This window comes from Strigops habroptila, chromosome 1 (genome assembly GCF_004027225.2).
Source record: "Strigops habroptila isolate Jane chromosome 1, bStrHab1.2.pri, whole genome shotgun sequence".
Classification (NCBI taxonomy): Eukaryota; Metazoa; Chordata; class Aves; order Psittaciformes; family Psittacidae; genus Strigops; species Strigops habroptila.
In genome coordinates, this window is record NC_044277.2 from 3,938,707 (window position 1) to 3,965,818 (window position 27,112).

At 48.2% G+C, this 27,112-nt stretch overlaps 1 protein-coding gene across 7 annotated transcripts in view; it reads left to right on the forward strand.

Annotated features, from left to right (window-relative positions):
- Positions 1–250: 250 nt before the first annotated feature.
- Positions 251–27,112, forward strand: part of SLC45A4 (solute carrier family 45 member 4) — a 92,582-nt gene continuing 65,720 nt past the window's right edge. For 2 of the 7 annotated variants that reach the window (XM_030479687.1, XM_030479652.1), the window contains exon 1: positions 22,887–23,006. The gene's annotated coding sequence lies outside the window, so the exon portion shown is untranslated. Of the gene's footprint in view, positions 271–22,886; positions 23,007–24,664; positions 26,846–27,112 lie in introns of those variants that run through there. The other 5 variants (XM_030479662.1, XM_030479678.1, XM_030479695.1 and 2 more) reach the window with 5 other exon arrangements.

The window sequence follows — 27,112 nt, forward strand, 5'->3', positions numbered from 1 at the left end:
GGTCATAAACCATCACATAGATCAGGATGGAATTTTCTCTCTTCCTTTTTATTTTTTTTTTTGCCTTGCCTGGATATGTGCTGATCTCATTCATCTTGGGAAAAGCACGGGGTGTTCTCATCCAGGCTCTACCTGGCAAGCTGCACACACTGTGGCAGAGGCAGCGAACTCCCGAGCAGGCTCTGCAGTAGCTGCTGCCGGGCTCCTCGGGCTTTATCTCTTGAGCGAGAGGCCGGCTTCTTCACCTGGCATTCCTGAGAGAGATGAAGGGTAAGTCAGCACATCAGCTCCATGCACCGCAAGCATCCTCCATCCCCTGCTTTCAGCCATGGCAGAATTAGCTCAGGTCAGGATTTGCTGGTAGAATCTCTGCAGGGTTTTCTCCCCTCCTTTACCTTGCAAAGGGAGAAAAGCAAGCAAATGTTTGTAACGTGCTGCATGGAGGAGCTGTGGTACCCGGCACGGCTCAGCAAGCACTGCCGGGGAAACCAACAGGGAACACGAAACGCTCCTGATGCTATTTTAAACCCTGGCAGAAAACGCGAGCTAGCAACACTGAATCCGACGGGGCTGCACCAAGCCAAGAGCAGCCACAGAGCCACGATCCCATAGCACAGGGCTCCCACACGATGCAGGGGATGCTCTGTCAGTCGTTTGGGTTGTTGATGTATTTACTAACTACAATGCTGCTCTGACAAGTCAGCCTGGATGCCCCGGGGTCCCTCAGGCACCTCCGTTCCAGCCCTGAGGACTCCAGCTCCGATCCACGGGCCGGGGTTAACCATGAATCGCAGCTAAGCTGTCCAAAGGGATCCGCGCTGCCACCAACGTGAGTGCTCAGCGCCGGTGGAAGGTGCATGTCTGTCTCCAAGGGGGGGATGCAGCTGGAATGCACCCCTGCTTTGCCGGCTTCCTCTGGAGCATCCTGCCTTGCTTGCCCGGGAGAGGATGTGAAGAGGGAATGCTGCGGGGTTGCTGCAGCCAGTGGGTGCTGCTAAAGGCAGGATGTGAGATTAAAGGTGGTATCTTTATAAAGATACCGCTGCAACCTTTAGCTTAATAATAATGAATATCACAGGTCTGGCTACTGCAGGAAATGTCCCTTAAATCAGGCTGTTTGGAGCAAGAAGAGGGATGATGCGGATCTGTGCTGCAGCTCGTTTTGGTTGGGTTAATTTGGGAAGAGGATGTTTGCTGGCAGCTAAAGGAGACGGGTGAAAATGCAGAATTACCAGACCTGGCTGATGTTTGGAAATGATTTAATCATCTCAAAGCAGGAAAATGTGGTTTGGTATTATTTACCTGCTGAGATAGCCAGGAGGGGAGAGACCTCAGCTTAGAGGGCTCCTCTTAATGAAAACGGAACTGATTTTTAAGGATTCTGCCTGTTTTGCAAAGCCCAGACACGCGGCGATGGGCACTGCTGAAACAGGCTGCCTTGCTGCCGTGTGAATGCCAGGCCTTCTCGGAAACACTGTGCAAGGAAAACAGCTCACTGCAGGGGAGTTTTAACACCCTGGGTTTGTGTGTGGGTTCATATGTGTGTCTGTGTTTGGGAGGAGGAGGTTTGAGCTGCTTGTTGTACCCTGAATCTGACTTTGCAGCCCTGGTGTTACCGTAGCTGTGGTGATGGGTATTATGCAGGGCTGTGATTTAACAGGAGAGCCCCGGCTGGGTTTAACATGATGATAGTTCCTGGTGCTTTCGGTGCTCACAGTCTCATTGCTAAAAGGGGAGCCTGTTTCTCAAAAGCTGGTGTCAAATGCCCAGTGCTACCAGGGAAACTCCTGTGCAGATGCAGCAAGGACACAAGATCTGCGTTGATGTGTAACTCTAACTGGGGTGACGTAGTGAAAAGGGCAAGGAGAGTGACTTGGTGGTGCTGATGTGGGTAGGATGGAGATTGGGAAGGAGGACAAAGAGCAGCAAATCCTCCTGGATCTCCTCCTGGAGAGGAGGCGATCAGGGATCAACACGGAGAGATGGCATTTGTGGGTGCTGTGATGGTTATTGGGGAATGGAAGCGGTGAGGGTATGTAAGTACATACACAATGGCAGGGACTGCTCCCTGCACTAACTTCTCACTGTCTGTGCTTACCAGTGAGTGAGCCACAAATGAAGTAACTTGTAAGAAAAGGGACCTTTGCTCCTTCCCCACTTCTCTATTTAACATTGCAGCTCTGCTTCAGGTCTCGTCCCAGAGGGAAAAGAGAAATCCCAATGGAAGCTGGTGTTTTAATAGCAGCAGCACAAGAAACCTAAAGCACAACCTTCCTCCTGCACAACTTTACTCTGCTCTAATTCCCTGCTTCAGGAGCGGTTGTAACCAAACTACTCAGCAGCGTAAGGGCACCTCCTCTGCACATGGATTGCTATTTCATTCTCTTTCACTCCAGTTTCTGCACTGGATTTATGGTCTGTATTATTTGGTTGAATGCTTTTGAGGACAAAGGGCCCCCTGTACCAAGCAACCAAATGAAAACATGCCAATGAACCCTCACCCTGTGAAACCACAGGGGCTGACTGCTGTAGGTTCTCGTGGCAGTCGTGCTGACGTCTCTAGTCTTGAGGGTTATAGAACTGAGCCTAGACCAACACTGCTATTGTCAGAAAGGTCTGGTGGTAGAAGAGCAAGAACAGTGTATGAGGGAAGGGTTAGAGCTCCATGGCTTGCAGAAGATCTTCTACCTTCAGCCTTCACCTAAGTGGAAAAGGAGACACAGTGAGGGGTGTCCCTTCATGGCCTGTTGACAGTTTGTCAAGCAGGGGTTGGAAGGATGCTCCGGGTAACAACTGGGCACTCCTGACATTTATTTCCTCCAGCTGATTCGTGATCTGGATCTCCAGGAATCCCTTCATCCACCATCTGAAGCATGGTCACTGCTTTGTTTGGCAGGGATCAGAAACCTAGTTAGAACATGCTACTGAAGTGGGTGCAGCATTTTAGCCCTTCCTGTTCAGTCTGGAGAAGAGAAGCTGCGTGGAGACCTCATAGATGATCTTAAGGTCCTTTCCAACCCAAACCATTCTATGATCCTGTGATTCTATGATCGTGACTGAGCTGCTCTCCTGGGCTGACATGCACAGGGTGCTTCTCTCTACCATGAAGTCATGCGTCAGTGCTCTAAGTCAGATCCAGACCCAAAACTAGGTGAGGACAAACACCCCAGAGCAATGGGGATTAGATCACACGCGGAGCACACGGCTGTAGGCATATGTTGAAGCAACCACCTAGCCCGCAGCTCCAACACAAAAACACGGACCTGAACAGCAGCCAGATCCTTTTCTATGGGAAAGCACCGTTCTTGAGCAATTTTTCCAGCACTTCCCACGCAAACAGGTTTTCCTTGAACACGGCACGGCAGCATTCACCACCTCATGCCAGCTTTTGTCTTTCCCAATTGTAAGGAGCAGAAGGGCCTCACGTATCACTTAGTGTTTCCATGCTGGTCTGAGCAGTGTATCCTCATGGATAGAGGAAAGATCCAGCATTAAACCATTTCATGTGACCAGTTCTGCTGAAGTCAGACAAGATCCAACCTGTCTGTGCAGAAATCTGAGGTCTTCACCCTGTCACACCAGTCACAGGATCATAGAACCACAGTATGGTTGGGGTTGGAAAGCACCTTAAGATCATTCAGTTCCAACCCCCTGCCATGGGCAGGGACACATCACACCAGACCATGTTGCCCAAAGCTCTGTCCAACCTGGCCTTGAACACTGCCAGGGATGGAGCATTTACCACCTCTTTGGGCAACCTGTGCCAGCGCCTCAGCACCCTCACAGGAAAGAACTTCTTCCTTATATCCAACCTGAACTCCCCCTGTTTCAGTTTGAACCCATCACCCCTTGTCCTATCGCTACAGTCCCTGATGAAGAGTCCCTCTCCAGCATCCAAATAACAGTCTAACAACATGTTCTTCCTCTTCTCACCACCACAACAGGCTTCCCAGGAAGGCCACGTTGACTCTTCTCAGTTTCCATGCAGCGGGTTGCAGTGCAGAAGCAGTGTTGATCCTTCAGTGCTGGCACCAGCTATTGGTATCCATGATATTTTGCCAAATTAACTGAATTCTTGGTGGTAAAAAAAGGGATGTTGAGGGAAAATGGGTAGTGTTTGTAAAGTCAGGGGTGACACCCCACACACTCCAGTGTAGCCTGTGCCCACTCTGACCTGGAAAAACAGGGAGGTTTTAAGGCATTATTTGCCCCAGTTAATCAACTTCCACTGCACAACAGTACCAGGATGTATCACCAGATACATTAATTGCACCTCTTAGTTAGTGGGGATGGACATAGGCTGTTTGTTCCTAACTAAGAGAATGAAATGGCTGGAGTCTCTCCCTTGCCACATGGGAGGAAGTGAGAACTGGAGATCCCTACTGGAAACAAGAGGGACATTTTTCACAGTGAGAACAAACAGCCATTGGAATCATCTCCCCAGGGAAGTGGTGGATTCCCCAATGTTGGACACTTTTAAGTGCTGGAACATCCAATTTAGGTCATGCTTTGCCTAGAAAGGTTGGACCAGATGATCCTTGAGGTACCTCCCAACCTGGGATTCTACGATTCTAGGGGAGCAGCTCTGCTCCTTAGCAGACACTCCTTTTTGATCCAAGCTTCTAATCTCATCAGGTCCCTCATTTCTGCATGCAGGAGGGAGAGGAAAGCAGAGGCAGCACTGCTTCTCCCACTAGTCTGCCCCTTGGTGCCCCACACATTGACCTGATCGAAAGAGCAGGGGGAAAAAAGGTATTTATCCAAGAAGATCTAACAAAAGATCTTTGTTGTCTCATTCAGTAGATTGATATTCCAGTTCTCCTTTGATCTCGATCCCCCTGAAAAGTCCATTAATTTTAACCTGCCAAAAAAGAACTGGGGAATATAAAAGCTGAGGCCCAAGCAAGCAAAAATATCCCGCAGAAATTGAGAATTTCCCTTTATTTGTGATGTGATGCACTAAATAATGCTCAGAAGTGGCAAATGCCCGGGGGAAACTGTTTCATCATTGCACAAGGGAGAGAAGAGGCAAGTCATGCAAAGGTGGATTGAGCCCTGGCACTGTGCAATGCTGGAGGCAGACTGAGTAACCTTCTGTCTTCCCTGTACTTGTCCTCTCAGACCTACTTCAGGGTATTTGAGACCATTCTTAGCTAATTGCCAGGCATAGGAGCAGCTTCTGGCTGGGGTCATGACTGTGTCATTAGCTGGGGGCTCCTCTGATTCCTGTGTTCAGGAACATCAAGCAAATACCTGTTAGGAGAGGGATTGAGCCAGGTTCTGCTCAGTTTGTGGCCCATTCACTGCCAGAAGATTCACTGTGCTTTGGAGAGGAGGAGAGGGAGTTTTGGATAACAAACCTCACATGCACAAGCCAATAGAGAAAACAATGATAAAGACATAGAAAAACACACCTTAACTTTGTTTTAGTGACCCATGAAAACCACAGCAGTGATGCTGCACCAGAATGGCATGCTTACATCCAAAATTTAAGCTCCAAAAGTGAAAAAAAACCATTGACACTTACTATTAGATCAGGCAGTTCTCTTCTGAACACATCTCAATTTCCTCCTCAGCAAGCTGCATTAGGCTGCAGAGCAGCCTGCTATCAGGAAGCGCTGGCAGTGAGGGCAGAGAGGCTGGATGCTCTTGGCATCCACTTTGACAAGTCTATTGTGCAGAGGGGTTCACAGAGCCGTGCTGGGCACCACGGAGAACAGTGGCCTCTTCTGCGCCTGGGCAAGAGCTGTGGCTCTCCACACGTTGGGCAGGATCCGCTCCGGCCTGTGGCACAAAGCCCTGGAGCAGCAGAGCCAGGACCACGTTGGCTCTTTGTATGAGGCCTGGGCAGACACATCCAGGTCACTTGCTCCAGACAGCATTCACCACCTCGTGTTTTTGCCATCTCCCATTGCCCAGAGGGCAGCTCGGTGCCTTTGGCAGCGGCACTGCTGCTGTCCCCAGGGTCCCTGGGCTCTGCTGCCTGCTGGAGCATGGCTGGAGTGTGCGGCAGCTCAGGCACTTGGGAAGAGGCCATCGCGTCCTGCTTGGATGTGATGCGCCTCACGCCATGGTGCCTTTTGGGTTCATTTAGGCACACAGTTAATTCTGCACTGGCTGAACGGAGAGCCAAGAACAGGATTTAGCTGTAGCTCACTCTCCCCTTCCGTCTTTGCCTTGATCCTCTAGGAGGGATAAATGCAAAGGAGTCACCCATGGCCACGGCAAGTTGATGTTAATCGCTGGAGCCTTGGTGGAGTCCAGCATTTAAGCTCTGGGAAATGGATAATTGAGCAGGGAAGGGCAGATTTTGGGAGCTGTGAAAAGGAGAGGCACACTTTACCCATGCCACAGAGAGAAAGGTGGATGTGGTTCTGGGAAAGCTGCTCTAGTTAAAGATGTCCCTGCTTATTGCAGGGGGATTGGACTAGATGAGCTTTGAAGGTCCCTTCCAACCCAAACCATTCTATGATACCATAATATCCCTCTGCTCCCAGGCTTTGGATGCTCAGGTACATGGGTTGGCAGGCTGGAAGATGGACTGTGCCACTCTGGTTGGGCTAACAGAGAGGGATGGTTCTGGAGGAAACACGATGGCTTGAGGATGATTTCACACTCATGGGGCAGCTCACTTGTGTGCATACCCCTCCTGTGGTGGCTCCTGTGGTATGTTTAGTAGATGCCCCTGTATGCATTTGAGAGGGAAAGGAAATCTGCCTGATGATAGTCCATTCTTCCAGCAGATCTTCCCTTTGTTTCTGAGGCCAGAAAGCCTTTTCTCTGCCATTCTGGAGACAGAAACGAAGGTGCAGGATCAACTGAAAAAGATGAAGTTGCTGCAAGCAAACCCAACACCCTCTGCATCATCCCAGAGACAGGAAAATGTGTTTGCTTTATTTCTGCACAACTGATCAATGGAAACCAATTGATCAAACACTGTGTGTTAACATGTTCCTGCCTCCACCCTGCAGGCTTGTGGTGCTGCCCGAGCTGAACAGTGGATCTGAGTTAACATTCAGACCTGGTAACTCTCCTCCAGTGGGATCCCAAGTCCTCCTCCAGCCTTGTTTTGGGTTTCAGTAAGGAAAGATCAGTTGAAAGCAATCATTCCAGACATCTCATGGATGTCTAATTATTACCTAAAGCTCAGCCTGGATAAAAGAGAGGGTTTGACATCCTTTTCCTCACAAGCCTTCTCTCTAAATCTTCTAAGACCACAGTGGGAAACATGATGTGTTATCTGCCACACAGCTCCATAATGCCACCTCATACCTCCCTCTCAAGGTCCATGAGTTTAGGCTGCAGTTAAACCTTATGGATTTTTCCAAGCCCAGCTTCTCCAGCCCTGCAGGTAAATCTCTTGATACCTCTTCCTTCTGCTGTTACTAAAGTACCTTCCATGGGTCCTGATCATGATTCACTCTTACCCATTCAGGATACTACTTTGTCTTGCTTCCCAGTCTGTATCCCTCCAGTGGCTCCTTCCTTCCCATAATAACTAATCTGGGTCTTCATTCTCAAAGCCCTGTGACTTCTCCAACCGTGGCCATTCCCACAATCCAACCTCTGTGGCCAACCTCCTTATCCCTTCTACCACATTTTTTTGGAAGGGAAACATCCAAACCCACAACAGAGTGCCCATTCCCTGGTAGAAACCCATCTTTGCCCACAGTATCTCCACAATGGTCAGGTTGCCACACAACACAGAGGCAAACATCACTTTCCTTCCCTGTGTTCCCCTGTTTGCCTGAGCCCACCCATTTCCCTGTGTCCCAATCTTGGAATAGCAGCCGTGATGTTTGTTGTGCAGCACAAGCTTAGCCCAGCTGCAGCTTCTCATCCTATGGCAACAGGAACAAGGAATAATAACAGCAAGGTGGTGACTCATTAAAACCAATACCCTCCATAATTAGGATTGCTTAACTTTTCCAATTGGATCAACAACTAAAAACAAAAGGATCTTAAGCTTTTCCAGTAGTTTTTACTTTTCCTGTTTCTCACACAGAAACTGGCAGTATTGGGCACTTGTCTCAGTCAAATTTCCTCTCTGCACAACATTAAACTCATAGGGTAAGGTGAAACGTTTCCTTTACCCATGTTCTGTTAGTGCTAAGGAGACTCCAACATCTCTTCGCTCCTGAGCAAGGAGGAGCCCTGCTCCAGCCCTGCCTTGGTGCTGACACTGTTCCAGCTGCTGTTGCTATAGGGTATAAAAACAAAGGCAGAACTGTCCAAGTTTTGAGTTCCTGAAAGATGTGTTTAAATCAGAGCTTGGATGCACGTTTCTCTCCAGATCTGGTGCTCAGTGGGTTTGTCTCTGCCAACCACCATTGCATTCACCTGCTGCTGATTGAAGTTGTACCCTGGGTACAGCCTCTTCTCTCTAAATAACCCTTATGTGCCCATTGCCTCTTGTCAGAGGCAGAAAAGGAGGCATGGACCAAGACAAGAGCTGCCTTTGGGATTAAGAGAAGGTGTTTGTGCAACAAGGAGCCATCAGAAATAGGAGAGCACTTGGGAGATGGCACCTGAGGGGCAGACAGGCAGATAGCCTGGGGGCAGTGTGGCAAGGAGACCTTAAAGCAGCTTCCAGTGCCTGAAGGGGATAAAAGAAACCTGGAGAGGGACTTTTTACAAGGGCAAGTAATGACAAGACAAGGGGAATGGCTTTAACCTGCCCGAGGGGAGATTGAGATGAGCTCTGAGGCAGAAGCTCTTCCCTGTGAGGGTGCTGAGGGGCTGGCACAGGGTGCCCAGAGAAGCTGTGGCTGCCCCATCCCTGGCAGTGTTCAAGGCCAGGTTGGACACAGGGGCTTGGAGCACCCTGCTCTAGTGGAAAGTGTCCCTGCCCATGGCACAGGGGGTTGGAACTGAAAGAGCTTTAAAGTCCCTTCAACCCAGGTTATTCTATGATCCTATGATACGAGAGGACTGGGCTGAAAGGAGAATGGAGGGACCAAGCAGGGAAGAAAAGGTGGGCATCAGATCCCTGAGCAGGGTCCCACGCTTCACTCCTCTTTCTCAGTCCTTCTCCCTGCATTTCAGGCACACCAGGGCCTCCTGTTCAACTTTGTCTTCTATTTTTAATCACTAGAGATCTCGGCACCCCGCAGCTCCCAGGCAGATGGCAGCAGGAGCTGCTACTGAACCAGCACTGCCTTGGTAATGGCTTAGACCAAAGCAGATCAACTGCCCTGATGCCAGCATTGGGCAGCCTTAGTGTAGACAAGACCTGAAGAACTTGACCTCCAGGCTTTCCAACCTGCCCTATAGCCTCACCCCACCAAAACCCCCACCAGTGAGTACAATAGCATGGTGTTAAAAATGGGAAGAGAGATGAGCCTGCTTTGTTACACAGTTCTATGTCCTGCAGTTCCTTTTGATGCAAATGTGTGAAATTACACATTTATTGCAAGATTCAAGTGTAGCCATGGCAACGTGATTATCAAACACTTGCATATGGAAGTGTAAATCCATACAAGCTTCTGGCTGGGGAGATTAAACTGCCCAGGGACAGGGCTCAATGTACGCCCAGACCATCCATGTCCAAACGGAATCGGCTCTCACTTCTGTGCCTAGGAAAATTTCATGGGTTTGCACCCAAATTGTCTCTATTCACCTGAGATGACCACCAGGAAGATGCAGAAGGGCTGCTGGTACCTTCAGCAGAGACACAGCATCACACAGCTCATGTGACAGCAATCCAGTGCCACCAAAAGCAGGGACAAGCAAAGCTGGTGTGTGTACTCATTGCAAGTAGGGAACGGTTGTGCCCTTACAGCTTCAGAACTGTGACTTTGGTCGTCATTCCCTGGAAACAGGGCACATCCATTAATTTTCCATAGCCTCCAGCCATAGGATCACAGCCAAGGAATGCGTGTTGCAGTCTTCCACCTTCTCTCTGGACATGAGGCAGGCTCCATGTAGAAGTGGTTGCACAGAGACCGTGCTCAGCTCAGTCCTGTTGTGTCTGGAGTGATGAGTATATGGTCAGGTGGCCTGTGAAACAACAACAGAACTGTTATTGAAAGAAAGAGAAAAAAGGAACATGCACCCCAGCATGGAAACAGGCCAGTAGGGAGGAAATAAAACCTCCAAGTTTGGCAGAATTTGGCCATACAGGAAAGCAGAGCAGTGGGAGTGCACGGATTTGTCCTTGTTTTGCTTTTTAGCCAAAGATTTGAGGTGGTTCTTTCACTGAGAAACACAGAAGTAGGGCACAGTCCCCAGCAGGCACCTCCAGGAGGTATTCACAGCCCCGAGGTTTGGGGAGCTGAGGCAGAGCTCTGGCACCTCTCTGTAATCAGCAGGAAAGCAGGTTGTCTTAATCAGCCACCTAAAGCATCTGATGGCAATGCCCCTGAGCTGTCATGTAGGAATTCACAGGATGGCTTCCTGGGTAGGATGTTCCTATAGTTAATTAACCTCTGATCCTTATTTCCAGAGGGGACATCTCTTGTTTCTATCTCCAGCAAATAGCTCTTTGCCCAATAGAGCAGGCAGCCTGCTCAAACCTGGCACCTTCCTCTGCTGCAGGTATTTCTGGGGACTGATCAAATCCCTCTTAACCTTCCCTCCTGCAAGGCAAACACGCCAGAGCTCCTTGTTTCCAAAGCTTCCCAGTATGTGAAGCCCCAGATTAACTACCCTCCTCAGTTCCTTTCTCTGCCTCATGAGGTTTTATAGCAGAACTTCTTTATTTTTCTTAGAGATTATTATATAGTACAGGAAGTTTTGGGCTTGAAAAGGAAATAGCTCTTGTCACTAACAACAGCCCTTTCACAGTAAACACGAGGCTTTTGGTTAGGAAAGTGGCAAATATTGTTTCTTCACTTTAATAAAGATTAATTTCCCCAAGCCCTTTCAGACAATTAATAAAACCCATTGCTGTGTTAATGGCTATTACAATTTTCACATCAGCTCCTGCCTGTGGCCATGCAGAGATGAGTTGTTGTGCACGTGGACTTGCCATTCCAGGCTGCAGCAGATGAAGTGTCTGGGTTTTGGTTAACCATGAATTATCACTAAAGTAAATTCACCACAGCCCTGCTGTTAACTCTTCCTGATGCAATTCCCAGATGGGGGAATGCTGGTGTGCTGCTGAGCCATCCAAGCCATGCTGCTGCAGCATCTGCTCCCCACATTTGGTCTGTGTTGCTCGAGAAAATGGACCAAACTTCTCTAAGAGGGGAGGTGAAGCTGTTGCCTGCATCTCCTCATTCCTCTCGCTGTGCCCTTTGTCGCCCTTTGATCTCGGTAATAGGGAATACTAATGGGAGCTCTAGAGTCTGAAGTGGCTTCAAGCCATTTTCTGTATTGCTGGATTAGTGCTGAGAGGGTCTGAAATCTCTGAGCAAGTCAAGAGCTTTCTGCTTCTCACAGACGTAAGCTGAACGTACCAGCACAACTAACTGCTTTTATGAATGGAGTTTAAAACAACAGACGCTGTGAAGCTGTTGCTAAGAAGCTCTGTTTTTTCCTCCTGGTGTCCTGACTGCTCTGGCCAATACAAGCCACAGCGCTCCCGAGCACTGCACAGCCCTGGAATGAAGGAAACAGGCAGGAAAAGAAAAGCCCAGGTTCCCCGTGTTTAGTTGAGCAATTAGACAATTCCACCTCTGTGATTATTCCTGGCAAGGTTTGTTCATCTCATGGGAGTCTTTTTGGAATGAGCCAGTGCTTTCGTAGGGAGTGTCAACCACGAGGCGAACGTGCCTTCCAGATCTGATTTGCTGTATTTTCTTTTTAAATACATAAGTAATTGTTTCTTTCACAGTTTGGTCTTTGCCTTTTAATGACTCACATTTCTACCTTGTCAGCTTTCAGCACTGGCCCTGCCCTCCCTCCCAGTACTACAATCCTCCCAGATCTCACCCACCGTGCCAGGTCACCCAGGGTGAAATAGCGAAAGATGGGAACTCGTTTTCTCCATCCAGATGTGCTTCTTGCAGGGGGCTATAGAGCTACAGGCACAGCAGTCAAAAGGCATAAAAACCGAGACGCAAACCTGCCTTGAACGCATTCAGGTTGGTCTGTGGTTTAGTAGTTGGGCAAATCCAGATGTATTTTCACAGAGACAATGACAGACTCGGCTCCCCAGCGCTGCCTCTGCTCCAAGTGTCTTGTTCCCATTCCAGCCTCCTGCGGTGCAAAAGTGCTCTTCAAAATAAAGAGGGAGAAAGCTTAAACATTGAGAAAATTCTTTAGCTTTAATCTTGGTGAAATATGACTGTGCCTTTTTAAGAGGGTTTTGTGTGTGTGACTTTTCCCCCTTCACTCCTCTCAGGAAAATGTATTCCGCTTGAGGCAGGGAGTGATTATGGAAAATTTTCAGGCTGAATGGTTAAAGGCACGGCCAGCTTGTAAAGTAACTGGAACCATGGAAAGTGTTGGCAACGCGGGATAAAAGGTGCTGTGTAAGTGGAGGGTCCGTTTTTACTGCAAGCTCCTCTCTCCGATACGTTGGTTTTGTTTTGACAGTTCATTAATTTCTTGTCCAATTGCAGGCTGCTGAGGGCAGATAAATTTGAGGCTATTATGGGAACACCCTATGAGTTTGTATGGAAAGGAAACTCTCTGTTTCCTGTATCATCCTTCTGGGGATCTTGAAAGAGTTCACAAAAGCCACTTAAGCAAACTTTCGTTGCTGGATAACGGAAGGAAAGGAAACTGTGAACAAGCAAACAACACTCAATTCTATGAGACAAGAGATACTCGCAGGTCATTAAGAGAAAGTAAAGTCAATGAATGCAACACACACACACACACACACACTGGAAATAATGGGAATTTCTGCTCCTGTGCTCTGTTTCTGAGCTATAAAAAGGTAAATCCTGCAAAGCACCAGTGAGATGGGTGGTGCAATATCCATCTCTGCAGTGCATGACGTTTTTTGTGGTTCAAATAATACATCGTGGGCTGAGTTGGACACGGTCATGGACCAGCTTCACTTTCTTCCTGTCATTGACAGCGTGGTTGCCAGAGGTCTGCCACAACCAGCTCTGTATTTTATTGTCACTTACAGATGGAAAGTGAAGGTCTGGAGAGCTCTGTGGTTTCCTGGGGCTGGCTTCAAGCGCAGAATTCAGGCGGAGCTCAGAGGGCTGGGGCTAAACACAGCATCAGGGGTGCAAATGCAGCCTCTGGCTCCAAACCCTGCAAGGACCTGGAGGCAGAGGGACTCCAAGTCCAGTATTGGGAACTCCAATTTATAGGCTTGTCCCTGTCTCTGAATTACACACCAGTTTTCCAAGGAGGTTGGTCCAACAGGACTTTCCCTTTCCTGACAAGTTTTAAGCATCTTGGCTTCAAGCTGCATTTCAGAGGGGGATCAAAATCACAGAGTGGATGAAATGTTGCAGGTTTGTTATAATAAGTGGTTAAAGAAGGAGATTTGCATGTGGCTTAGCTGGAATATGGATTTTGTGGTGCTTGATGTAAGTAAAACCACATGGTAGAGAGACCTTGTATCTGCTTAAAGCACAGGGAAACAGGTTGAACTTTGCAGTTTAAAGCAAGTCAGAGAAGAAATGGTTTGGGGGAATGCTTGGTTAGCAGTGAGCAGGGCAGGGGGGAGGCAGTAAAAGGGGAACAGCACCACAGCATCTGTTGTTTGTGGGAAGTGAAGCTCAAAACAAGCCAGAAGGGATGATCTAAAGCAGATATGCCCTACAAAACATACTCACCTCTCTCAGAAGAGGAAGAGTTTATGCAGCAGCGTGATGGAAGATCAATATGAAAGGACCTGGCCATCTGACAGGTCATTTTCAGGACTATGTATCAGGAGAAAACAATCTAAATCTCAGCTCCATAGTCCCTGAATACTCCTCTGAGCTTCTCCAGCCATGTTCCAACTACAGCCTCACCAGAGCACACCGAGAGGTTGTTGCTCATCAGAGGTTGAAAAATAAACCCTACAGGAATCCTCACAGGCTTGTTGGGCATCTCAGAAGGGAGGTGAAGACCAAATGAGCTATGGCACCAGTGCTAGCAGTTGGAGTCTGATAGATGATAAGGAAACCCAAGAGGAGGCTGTTCTGTACCTGCTGTATCACTGCAGGGAGGATTTCTGTCTCCAAGGGCACCGACTGGCAATTTGTGAAAAGCATTTCAGAAAATATCAATTGTGAAAATGATTTTTTTTCTGGCAGATTTTGCAACATATGCTTCTGGTCTGAGCAAAAGCACCACCGGGGGAAAAACAGAGCGAGGAAAATGCAAGAGACTGTTGCCAGCTGGAAAAAAAACATCTTATGTTCAAATTGGAGCAACCCATTCAGGCCAGTTCTTGTTTAGTTGGGAGCGGGGAAAGCCTTTTCTGGGCAGAAAATGACTGATTATTCAACAGGAAAAATCCAAAGCCCACCCAAACCATTTCTCGTGGTCTCGTCTCAATTATTCACAGCAACAGTGCTTCCCTAGGGAGCTTGTTAAACCTCCCAAATCACCTCACTGCGAGGAACTTTCTCTCCTCTCAGTTTTATTAACTTCTTTATCTCAAGCCACAACCTCTCGAGTGTGTTCTTAAGGTTGCAGATAATCTCCATTCAATCTGCTTCTGAGCTTATCACCTTCCTGTGCTCCGGCCCAGGTGAGTGGCAACACATCCCTATGGAGAGCATCCACCTGCACCCAGCATAAAGGCATTGCCAGGTCAGAAAAATGGGCTGAAACCCAGTCAAGGAGGAAGTATCTTTATTCCTATTTTGGCATATTCAAGAAAATATTCTCTGCTGCCTTTTATTCACTGATAACAGAAAAGGAAATAAAACTGTAATACAAAACTTTTGGTCCTTGCAAAGCAGCCCTGGGTGTTTGAGGTACTTAAGTCAGGAGCTTAGTCTCCAGGCTCCCTTTGTAAATAAGGAAAGAAGCAGCAGAACTGACAGGATTGCCCAAAGAAGAGCAGCAGGAAAGCACATCTCTCATCCTCCTGCTCTCTCTGCTGTTGGCACAGTGTTCAAGCACACGGCTCTACAAAAGAGCAGTGCCACTTCCAGGTCCCCCTCCAGCAGGTCGTGTTGTAGTCCTTGGGAACATCAGGGAAGAGCTTGAGAAAGAGGACGAAATTGCTTGAGAAGGAACTGGAAAGTGGGCAGTGAAGATGCTGCGAGGGCTGGAGCAGCTCTGCTCTGGAGCCAGGCTGAGAGAGCTGGGCTTGGGCAGCCTGGAGAAGAGAAGGCTCCTGAAGGGGAGAGCTTAGAGCAGCTCCAGTGCCTAAAGGGGCTACAGGAAACCTGGAGAGGGGCTTTGGACAAAGGCCTGTAGGGACAGGACAAGGGGAATGGCTTTAACCTGACAAGAGGGGAGATGGAGATGAGCTCTGAGGCAGAAGTTCTTCCCTGTGAGGGTGCTGAGGCACTGGCACAGGGTGCCCAGAGAAGCTGTGGCTGCCCCATCCCTGGCAGTGTTCAAGGCCAGGTTGGACACAGGGGCTTGGAGCAACCTGCTCTAGTGGAAGGTGCCCCTGCCCATGGCAGGGGGTTGGAACTGGAGGAGCTTTAAGGTCCTTTCCAACCAGTCTGTGGTTCTATGGTTTTATAGGGGTCACAGGGGACAACTGGAGGAGGACTTACCCTGGGAGAGCCAATATTGTGTGAAAGGGCCTGACTATTCCCTGCCAGCCTCCGCAAGCTGAAACAAGGTTTAGGACTATCAATCACGTGAGTCAACGTGCAGGGTTTATTCCACAGAAATATTCACTCTTTCACGTAGGGTTTCCCACCGAATCAGCCAGCTGAACTGACTCACCCTGAGCACATATGATCAAGGAAAAGGAAAGGAAAAGTTGCTCCTTTTGGGAGCAGCTAACTTGTAAATCATTTTAGCTGTAAAGTGAAACTGGACCCCAACAGCAGCGTGCAGTATCCACACTGTGCGTCAGGTAGAGGGACTTCCCCAAATCAAACACAGCATCAAAGTTGGTGGCTGGGGTGATATTCAGCTCTAGGAAAGGGGAAAAAATCTTGAATACACTGTTTTAACTCCAAAACTGTGATTTTGTCAGTTTTCACCCAACTTTTAGGATGGGAGCAATTAAAAGAGCCCTAAAAAAATCTCAGTGTTTTGCTGGAGATTTTAATTTTGGGCTTTGGAAATGCACTTTGGTTTTTCCTCAGAGTTCAAAATTGATCTCACATGAAACACTGTGGGCTCTGCAGTTGTTTGGTCGTGTCTGTGAATTCAAGCAATTAGAATAAAAAGTATTCACCCGATTCATTTCAGTTTCTTGGTCACAACTACAACAAGAGTCTGCTCAGGGTTATTCTTGAAACTTAGAATCATAAAATCATGGAATCACAGACTGGTTTGGGTTGGAAAGGACCTTAAAGCTCATCCAGTTCCAAGCCCCTGCCACGGGCAGGGACACCTTCCACTAGAGCAGGTTGCTCCAAGCTCCTGTGTCCAACCTGGCCTTGAACACTGTCAGGGATGGAGCATTCACCACTTCTCTGGGCAACCTGTTGGAGTGCCTCAGCACTCTGACTTGTGTTGCTTAAGTCATTTAAATAGATTTCTATTTCAGAAACAAAGTGAGAGCCAACAATTTCACAACGAGAAGCTCGAGGGCTATAAAACTTGGCTTCACCTCAGACTCTTAACATTGTTTTTATTATCTTAATCACTAGGTTCTTTACATACTAATTTTCCATCCCATTGCCAACCAGTGCCAATCCAACTCGCTTTTCCATCACCCAGGTGAGCGTTACTCATGTTTTGAAGTAAATATAAAACCCCCCCTTGAATACAGTCAGCACAACAGTGTCTATTTTTGTGACTGCTCGTGGACTTCTGCTCACACTGAGTCATAGCTGCAGAAGCCACTAGTTCAGGTGTTGCTCCTTCTGCGTTGTTTCCTAGGATTTTCCAAAAATACAGGCTGCTTTTCCACATGCAGTTTTGATGACACAGGGCTAAACAATTTGAAATCCTGTCTCTGCTGGGACCCAGGATATTGCAAACACCGAGTAGGTACGTGACCGATTAGGCAAGGGGAGAGATGAGATAAATAACAACATGTGGTTGTAACAGGCCTTAGCAGAGCAAAGAGTAAAGCGAGTCCTCCAGGAAGGCTACAGAGGCTTCAGGTCACACCTGGGTGATCAAAACAGACGTGCCCAGTAACACGTGGTTTGAATAGTGGGTTGATAGATGAATCCAGCTGTAGCTAAGGGCGGCAAAACAAGGAGGAGGTGTGGAGAGGGATAAATGCTTGGTTAACTAGAGGTCATGTTTTAGTGTCTAGAGCTATAGAGCAAACGTTTGTGCTGTGACCAGATAAATATGATGTTTTATTCTGCACTGGACTAGCCCAGCTGGCTCTCATCTATAAATTAATCTGAGTGTTGTATTGGTATAAGAAATCATTAAGGAACCAAGCTCTCTGAGGTGAAACTTCAGTGAGGTTGGCTTTAGAATTATAGAATGGTTAGAACTGGAAAGGGCCTTAAAATCATCCAGTTCCAACCCCCCTGCTATGGGCAGGGACACCTCACACTAGACCTTGTCACCCAAGGCTCTGTCCAACCTGGCCTTGAACACTGCCAGAGATGGAGCATTCACCACTTCTTTGGGCAACCTGTTCCAGTGCCTCAGCACCCTCACAGTAAAGAACTTCTTCCTTAGATCCAGCCTGAACTTCCCCTGTTTCAGTTTGAACCCATCACCCCTTCTCCTATTGCTACAGTCCCTGCTGAAGAGCCCCTCTCTGGCATGGAAAGCCAGGCTGCAGGAGCCTGAAAACCAACTGGTCTTTTTTCTGTATTCACCAGTGTAAACTGGTGCTAATACCAGCCAGCTTTCAGCAGGGTAAGGTTAATGTGAGTGGAGCCACTTGAAAATAATCTCAGACTTAAACAGCCTCCTGGACTTCAGGCTTTGGGTTCTTCGCAAACCCAATTTGATGAAAATATATCCATTTTTCAATTTGGCTTTGAGTAAACCTAGAGACCGAGGTACAAATATCCCGGTGCAGCAATGGAAACCTCATAAACATCATAGTCATGGTTTAATAGGAGGCAGCTCGGAAGGAAAACTAATAGCAGCTCATTGCCCAAATGGAGAGAAACAGAAAGAGAAACAACATAAAAACTAGAGGTTCTGGTCTCTGCTCTGCAAGGGAGGAAGTGACTGAACTCATCAAGCCCTGCAATCCTCAAATGCTGTCTAGCAGCATTTTAACTGCTCTTGGCACTTAGGTGGGGACTGAAAGCCACAGCTCTTGAAGGCCTGTCAAGTCATCCTTTGTCAACTATAAACTGCACTGGAGCTTAATTCCTCGCAGTTTTATTGTGAAGATAATTATAGACCACATCAATTCGAGAGGCAGGGTAATTTTTTGCAGCCATTAATATCACTTTTTAGCTGTGCAAAGCAGGGAAATAATGACAGAGAGCTCTCACTCTTCAAGGCATGAACTCACAATGAGACCTCACAAGTGGCTGCAGCAAACTCATCTTCCAGCCTCTATCAGCACCTTGCTGATAGAACTGCTATAAACTTGACTCTCCACCACGAGCCGTTTATTTTCCATATAGGAATGGTGTGGGGAGGTATAGCTATTGCTTTTACTCCAGGTTTCAGCCCAGGAGAAAGGCAAAGAGACCCGGCACCGGCACTGCCCTGTTTGCTCAGGACTGTTGACGTGAACCAACTGGCTCCAAACTTAGGGCAGGAGACAGGGCAAAAGGCTGGGTGACACTCTAAGCCCGCAGGTCCTGTCTGAAGCCATGTGGCTCTCAGCATTAAAAGTCAGTTTTGGCTGCCACAAACAAACCTCAATTGACCGGCAAATCTGCGTGTCTGGGTCCCAGCGACGGACTCACACAGCGTCCTGTGTGTGAGTCCTTCACAAGACTTGTCTGTGTCCAGATAAAATCTTTGGTTGGCTTGCCGCATGTCTACAGCCCTCATCTGACAGGCAGAAACCAGAAGCATCTCAACGTTTCTAGAGGGGAAAAACAAAAAAAGCATCAAGGGACCATTTTACACAAGCATTAAAGTTCCAGATGAATGACAGCATATGCTGGGGGAGGGTGGGAAGAAGGACAAACAGCAGTTTCAAGGCCAGAGCACGGGTTTCCCATCAGATATCGCACCCTTTGTGAGAGATACCCCGAGGGGAAGTTACAGGCCAAATGTGTAAAAGTTGAGACTCATTTTTCATGTCCTGTTTACAAGTGTCCTGGCTGGGAGACCTCACCTGGGCTTCAGGGTGCTCAGATTTGCTTCAAGTCTAGCCTCAGGCTGTCCAAACCCATGGCCACTCCCAATTAACATGTCGAACATCATTAAGTCTGAAAGCAAGTCAAAACAATGCCGTGGGCTTTTGTCCATCCAGATGAAGAATTACCTTTTCTTTTTGAAAGTCACAGCTTTCCAAGGATTTGGAGCAGGATAATGCAGGAATCCCTGAGTTTCATATAAAGCAATTCACGCTAGATCTGACCACTGGCAAACAGTCAGCTAAATCCATTATTGCAGGATAAAGCTCAAACATTTCATCCTAAGCAGCTGTCCTCTGCTCCCTTACCCCTTTCATCACACAAACATTGCTTTAACTGTCCGAGGGAGGGGAGAGGGAGGATCAGACACAGCCTCGTAAAATTCCTTCACCCGCTTTGCCTGCGGCAAGTTATTTCTCCTGACACGCGTGTAAAATGATGGTGGGGGTGTTGTTTGTTTGGCTTGGCGGGATATTAGATTTTCATAACAATTTTGTAAGCCAAGTACCTGCGGAGCTGAGTAACTACAGAGTAGAGAGAACTCACGGCAGCTCGTCGATGGTCTTGAGGTCTGGTTAATTAAGGTATCGCATTAAATAGGGAAGCCCCCCCCTTCCTCTGACTGCTATAGCAAGACAGGGCAGGGCTTTTAGAGCAGGATCTTGGTCTCCAGCATTCAGAGGTAGATTTATTTTGTTTAAAGTCCTTGGCTATTACACACCAAACAAACCAGTGGAAGCGAGGATAAGCAAGGGATCAGCCCCTTGAGGTTTTCTCCAACTACGTGACTCACGACATGGAAACATGCACACTAAAAGTCATCGAGGGTTTCTGAGGTGACTTCTGGATGCTTTCTTTAGGGAAAGCTCTCACCCAAGCGCCTCGGCACATTGCCTAAGGATGCAGTGAGGAAAAGGACCCACAACCACCATCCTGCTGAGGAGGGACCTGCTAAAAGCAGACATCACAAAGACCAGGGAGCAGCGCACGTCTCCAACCTCGCCTCAACCACAGTTTAGGAGTTTTCCTCCCAGCCCCACAAACATCAATCCCAAACGTAGCACACGTCTGGACAGCGCAGCAGTCTCTTGACTGACACTCATTTCTCCCCTGCCAAGACTTGAGGATGCATTTATTTATTATGGGTTAAATATTTGGAGTTGAGTAAGAACCTCAGAGGGAAAAGGTGGGTCTGCTTCCTTGGATTCTTTCTTTCCACCCCCCTTCACTCTTGCTATAAAAGACTGGATTTTTTAAATTAAAATGCTTGTTTTATGGAAAATTACCCTTCCTGCCTGTAGCTAGGGGCTGACAGGTAACAAGTCTCAAGAGAAAATAACATGAGGAAATAGAATGGAGAAATATCTGGACACGTCTGGACATGTCTGGCCATTGCCAGAACAGGTCTGGAACGTCAGGGTGAGGTAAGGACCACGCTTCACCACAACAGCAGGCAACAAAAGGTCAACAGAAAAGTCATTTTTTCCAATTAAAGTGAGGTGTCAAAACATCAGGCAGCCCCGGCTGCCACAGATCTATGGGTAACAAGAAGCACGTCTTAGAAGTTGTAACTACCCACATCTTCAGATCCCTTCTTGGTGTTTTGTTTCAGGGTTTCATATAATTTCCACTAAAGTCACTGAAATGTTCTCTCTTCTGAGTCATTAGACATTTCTACTGCTATAAATACAGTTTGTTTCTTCTGTGCAATGAACTTTGATGTTTTATTAAGCTACGCTACACACGTTCAGTTGTGATAAAACGGAGGTTGTTTTACTGTCAAGAGTAGGCATTACACTGGGCTTTATCTTTATTACTTGTCTAATTAAGTAGTAAAGTAAGTAGACTTTATTTTTTTTTATTAGTTGTCTAATTAAGAGATTTAGCCATTTTTCCTCCAAAAAAGCTAGCAATGTCCTTGCAAAATTTATAAAAATCAGTAGTATGTAAAAAGAACCCCATCATTCTTTGAATAGACTTTGGGAATCCTCAGAGTATGGTTAATTTAGTGAGTTGTGCAAGATTGTAGTCATGCATGCTTTTCAGCCCTCGGTCTGAATTAGGCTACAAATAAGTATATATCAATACCAGCATTCTCGAATAAAAGATTTATGTCTTTTTTTTTTCTTTCCTTGAGGGCTTGCAACTTTCAATCGCAGTATTTTTGTAAGCCTCAACATTCGTATTGCTTTTTAATAGTGCGTAGATGTGTACAGCTCTTCCATCTTGCCTTCTGTGGTTTCCCTTTCTCTCAAGGCTGGCACGCTCCGTGGTTTATTTATTCCCGAGCTGCAAGAGAAAGAAGTCCACAATAAAACAAAATTGTTTTGGAATACGCGCTTAACGGCGTGTCAAGAAGCACAAAACAATTACACTTATGCAACAGAACGTGCATTTTGACATGCCACTCACACGCTACTTTATGCAGCCCCAGTTTATGTAAGTAATGAGTATTTATTACGCTACCCTGCCCAGCGCAGTCAGCACAATTAAGGCTGGGAGACGTAAGTAATTGGGAACAAAAAACACTCGCCCGCGCTAAAAACATGGGCTGTTTAATGGAGAGTGCGCAGGGGGTGCTCACAACGGGGCTGTAACTCCCTTGGGCTCGCTGCACATTGTATATTGCCTCTCGTGGATGTGATGAATGATGAATTGCACCATTGCTCGGTCGCCCAGCCCAGCACTCCCCATTAAAACATGGGACTGGGTATATGGAGGCTCACTGCCTCTGGATGGTGAAGGGCTGAGGTGGGGAGGGAGGATGGGACCTCACATGTGGCCAGAACTGAGGGAAAAAGTGCTATTTTTCCTCGTGATGAAGGACAATGTCTACAATTTGGGGCTGATGTGTTCGCAGTGTCTCAGGTTGGGAAGGGCGACTGCTCCGGCACTGTGCAAGTTGTTAGCTTCATAGAATCATGGAATGGTTTGGGTTGGAAGGGACCTTAAAGCTCCTCCAGTTCCAACCCCCTGCCACGGGCAGGGACACCTTCCACTAGAGCAGGTTGCTCCAAGCCCCTGTGTCCAACCTGGCCTTGAACACTGCCAGGGATGGGGCAGCCACAGCTCCTCTGTGCCTCAGCACCCTCACAGTAAAGAATTTACCCCTAACATCTAACCTAAACCTAATTCGGTGTCGTTTAGCACAACTTTTCCAGTCAGGGAACACGGGCTCCGCGCCACGTCGCCGCCGACTTCCTGAGGTAAACACACGCTATCTCAGCGCGGACAGCTCAGGTGCCAGCCCCTAACCGCCCTCAGCTCACCGCTCGGCGGCTTTGGGGGCTCCCTTTCCCCTCAGAACCCCCCTTCCAGCCCCGGGAAGCGGCTCGGACGGGCTCGTCCTTCCCCGCGGCCGCTGCACCTGACCCGCTGCCCGCCTCACTGTGGCAGCGCCCCTGGGGGGGGTGCGCGGTCGCCCCCGTAGCCCGCCCCACTCCGTCACCATAGCAACACCCCCCCTTCCCCAGACCCCCCCACAGGCCACGCCCCCCTCATTGCATATTCATGACCCCCGGCGCGGGGAGGGGCGGAAGCGGAAGCGGGACGCGGTTTCCGAGGAGCCCGGTATAAAGCGGCCGCTCGTGCCCGGTGTCGCCCACCCCGTTCGTGCCGCAGCCGGTCGCTTCACCCCTCCCTCCTCTTCCTCCTTCTTCCTCCTCCTTTCCCCCCCCCCCTCCCCAAACCCTCCCCGCGGGCACCTCCCGGCACCGCCGCCTCCTCTCCCCCACCCCCGCCGCACGGAGCAGGTCCCGGGTGCAGGGGGAGACCCGGGGGCAGGTACGGGGCGAGCGGAGGGGGGGGGGGGGGTGTGTATGGGGGGGGACGTGAGGAGACGTTGGGAGGTGTGAGGTGAGGGAGGGTTTGGGGTGAAAGGGGTGAGGAACTGGTGAAGGTGAGGAAGGGTTTGGCTGGAGGAGGTGAAGGGTGAAGGGAGGGTTTGGGGTGAGGGAGGGGCTGGTGAAGGTGAGGAACGTTTTGAGGTGATGAGGGGCTTATGGAGGTGCGGGAGGAGTTGGGGTGATGAAGGGGTTGAGGGGATGGTTATGAGGAGCTTATGAAGGTGAGGAAGGTTTTAAGGTGATGAGGGGCTTATGGAAGTCAGAGAAGATTTGTGGTGATGAGGGGCTGGTGAAGGTGAGGAAGGTTTTGGGGTGATGAGGGGCTTGAGGTGAGGGAGGATTTGGGGTGATGAAGGGTTTGAGGGGACGGATATGAGAGGCTGGTGAAGGTGAGGAAGGTTTTGAGGTGATGAGGGGCTTATGGAGGTGAGGGAGGAGTTGGGGTGATGAGGGGCTGGTGAAGGTGAGGAAGGTTTTGAGGTGATGATGGGCTTATGGAGGTGAGGGAGGATTTGGGGTGATGAGGGGCTGGTGAAGGTGAGGAAGGTTTTGAGGTGATGAGGGGTTTGAGGGGATGAATATGAGGAGCTCATGAAGGTGAGGAAGGTTTTGAGGTGATGAGGGGCTTATGGAGGTGAGGGAGGATTTGGGGTGATGAGGGGCTGGTGAAGGTGAGGAAGGTTTTGAGGTGATGAGGGGCTTATGGAGGTGAGGGAGGATTTGGTGTGATGAGGGGCTGGTGAAGGTGAGGAAGGTTTTGAGGTGATGAGGGGCTTGAGGTGAGGAAGGATTTGGGGTGATGAAGGGTTTGAGGGGACGGATATGAGGAGCTCATGAAGGTGAGGAAGGTTTTGAGGTGATGATGGGCTTATGGAGGTGAGGGAGGAGTTGGGCTGATGAGGGGCTGGTGAAGATGTGGGAGGGTTTGGGGTGAAGAAGATGAGGAGCTGGTGAGGGAAGGTTGGGGTGAAGGACATGAGCTGGTTGAGATGAGGAAAGGCTTGTGGTGAGGGGCTGGTCAAGGTGATGAAGGGTTTGAAGGGATGGATATGAGGGGCTCATGAAGGTGAGGAAGGTTTTGAGGTGATGAGGGGCTTATGGAGGTGAAGGAGGATTTGGGGTGATGAGGGGCTCGTGAAGGTGAGGGAGGAAAGATTTGGGGTGAGAGAGATGAGGGTGAGGAAGGGCTTGGCTGAAGGAGATGAGCTAGTGAAGGGAAGGTTTGGGGTGAGGGGCTGGTGAAGGTGGGGGAGGGTTTGAGTTCTGTAGAAATGTGGGTGGGACTTGAAGGTAAAGAAGGATTGAGAGCAGCCTTTGGGTGAAGGAGTTATAGGGCTGGAGAGGTGAGAAAGGGATGAGGAGCTTTGGGGTGAGGGGTATGTGGGGCTGTAAAGATGGGAAAGGGATGAGGAGCTTTGGGGTGAGGGAGATGTGGGGCTGCAGAGGTGGAAACTCGAAAGGGTTGAGCTCTGTGGTGAGGAGTTGAGCCAAAGGAGATGTGGGGCTGCAGAGGCTGGGGAGGGATAAGGAATGAACATTAGGACAAGTATAAGGTGCAGCTGGAGAGGTTTTTTTGGGGTGTCTGAGATAACGAGTCCTAATGAGGCGAAGACGGGATGGTAAAGGGGTGGCCAAATGCCCCTTTGGGATTATGTTGGGTGCTGAATATGCTGGAAGAGGGCTTGGCAAAGAGACCAAGGAAGGACATTAGAGTGGCTTTTCAGGCTGTTAAACCTCACTGGTCTGAGTAATTCCACACTTAATCTGTAACCTGATCTCAATCTTTATCACCGTACAGTGGAGTCTCACCTCACCCAGTCTGATGTGATGGTGGGATGAGTTACTTGGCACTTAACTCTTAAATCTCCCTTGAAAGCTGCAGTTTTCATTAATATCGTGTTATCGGTGATTTGCAACTCCAAGATGCCCTAATTTAGCATCTTTAGCAAATGCAGGAACTGTTTGACCTTGAAAAATACTCTCCCTGTGGGGCAGTCTTCTGTTTAGTGATTGGCCTCCAGTGTTCTCTATGTATAGAGGAAGAAAGGAGGGGAGGAAAAGATCTAGCCAAGGCTCTGACTTGGCACTGGGTGCAGCAAGTGAATCAGTGTTGCTAGAGCTTGGCTAATGCAGTGAATTACAAATGGGAAAGGGTTGGAAAGATATTGCAGGATGCTGAATGTTGGACAGAGGAGGTGATTTCTCCTTTAGGAAAGATGCTACAAGATGTGCCCCTAGAGGGACAGGCAGCATGAAGTGCAGAGCACAGAGAGAACTGCAGCATTATGAGGATTCCTGAGAAGAAACCACACTGTTACAGCATGTACCCTTCCTGCTCTGCAGAAACTGCTCCAGTGTGATGTGTGTCATGTTCCACTGCCTCGACCAGACAGAGCTACTAAAATATTTAACGAAATATGGCTTGAGAAGGTTCTTGAGCTCCAAAAAAGTGAGCTAGTAAATGCTTTGTTTCCCTCTAGAAGTCAGGCTTTCTCATAAATAGCTGGCTGAAGTGGTTGCTGACGTGGTGGCACTGACACAGCTTGTGTATGCCTCCTTCACCCACACCAGTACTGTGAAAGATAAGGTCTTCCTCACTTGGTTTGTTTAGTGATTATACTGAATTGATGCAATGTTCAGGCCTAATTTTTCCCTTCCTAAATAAGGAAAGGGGTTTTGAACAAGAGATTAAGGCATTTAGTTGACACTCTGGCTATAAATGCTTCCAGAAGTACTACTTAGTGTTAGTTAGAAAAGCTGACACCACCTTAAGCTCCTAAAACTGCATCTGTTAGTCTCTGAGGCATTGAAAAACATGAGTTCCTGTGTCTGTCAAAGGTAGTGGCAGCTGCTGTCTTGGAAGTGAGAGCTTCATTCCTGTATTAATGAGATTAAATTGGGTATTTAAGGGAGTTTTCGTGGCAAAATAACAATTTCCATGATGTAATGGATGGGATCAATGGAACAACTTCTATTTTAGTTTGCTATTTGTAATATCAGAGGCCAGTTTACATGGGGTTGGCTCCTGCCTCTCTGAGGAAGTAAATGATAGCAGTTCTTGCACTCAATTATGTATGACTGAGGGATCTTCAGCACAATTGAAAACGTATGGTTCTATAGATAACCCTCTTGTGTAATACATGTTAACTCCTGAGGGAACCTGCTGGAGTTTGAGGCAGGAATGAGCAGTATCTGCTGATGTGATCTTGTTTGGATGCTGTGGGGACTGCTTGCAATCGAAAGCAATCCTTGTCTGCAGAGCTGAAGTGTCTTAGCAATTCATTCTGTGTTAAATACACTTGTATTGTGCTACCTCAGGCTGACAGGGGAGAATGTTTGCTGTTGGAGGTGTCCTTCGTTAGTGATGGGGTGGTTAGACTGACATAGCTGGTGAGCTTGTGGCTCCTTCTATGTTGTGTTACAGCAAAATTCATGAAGTACGACTTTGTTCATGGGCTTTCTCAGTGGGGCAACACAAGTGGAATATTTATGTGGCTGCCAGTGAAGCATGGGGCAGCTCTGCCTGAAACAATACACAAGCTTGTATGTCTAAGTACATGTGACCCGAATTTTTCACACTGAAGCAAATGGGTAGCTTATTTCAGGAGCTTTCTGAAGCAACTGCCTTCGCGCTGCCATGTGGAAATACAGGCTCTGAGGAGCTTAGAGAAAGCAGGCTGAATTTGGACACATCTTCAAGGCTGTGACCTCAGAAGTTAATTACCTTTAAACTCCCTCCAGCCCTGGATTCACTGACAGCTAGGAAGTTGGGTCTTGGTAATGTGATATTGCTCTGCTTGTGTGCTGAGGCTGGAATGTGTGGGCTCTGCCTCTATACCTCTATAAATTTCCTCTATAAAACGGATCATTTCTAAAAGCTATGAGAATATGGACATTGGATGGTACCTGCAGAGCATTTCACCAGTGAAACTGCATCTAAAGTTCAAAAAACCTTGAAGTCAAAATGTGTTGCGAACTGAATAGCTCAGAAAAGATGCTTAATCTTTGAGAGGAATCTTATAAATGCCTAGATAGAAAGCTGCT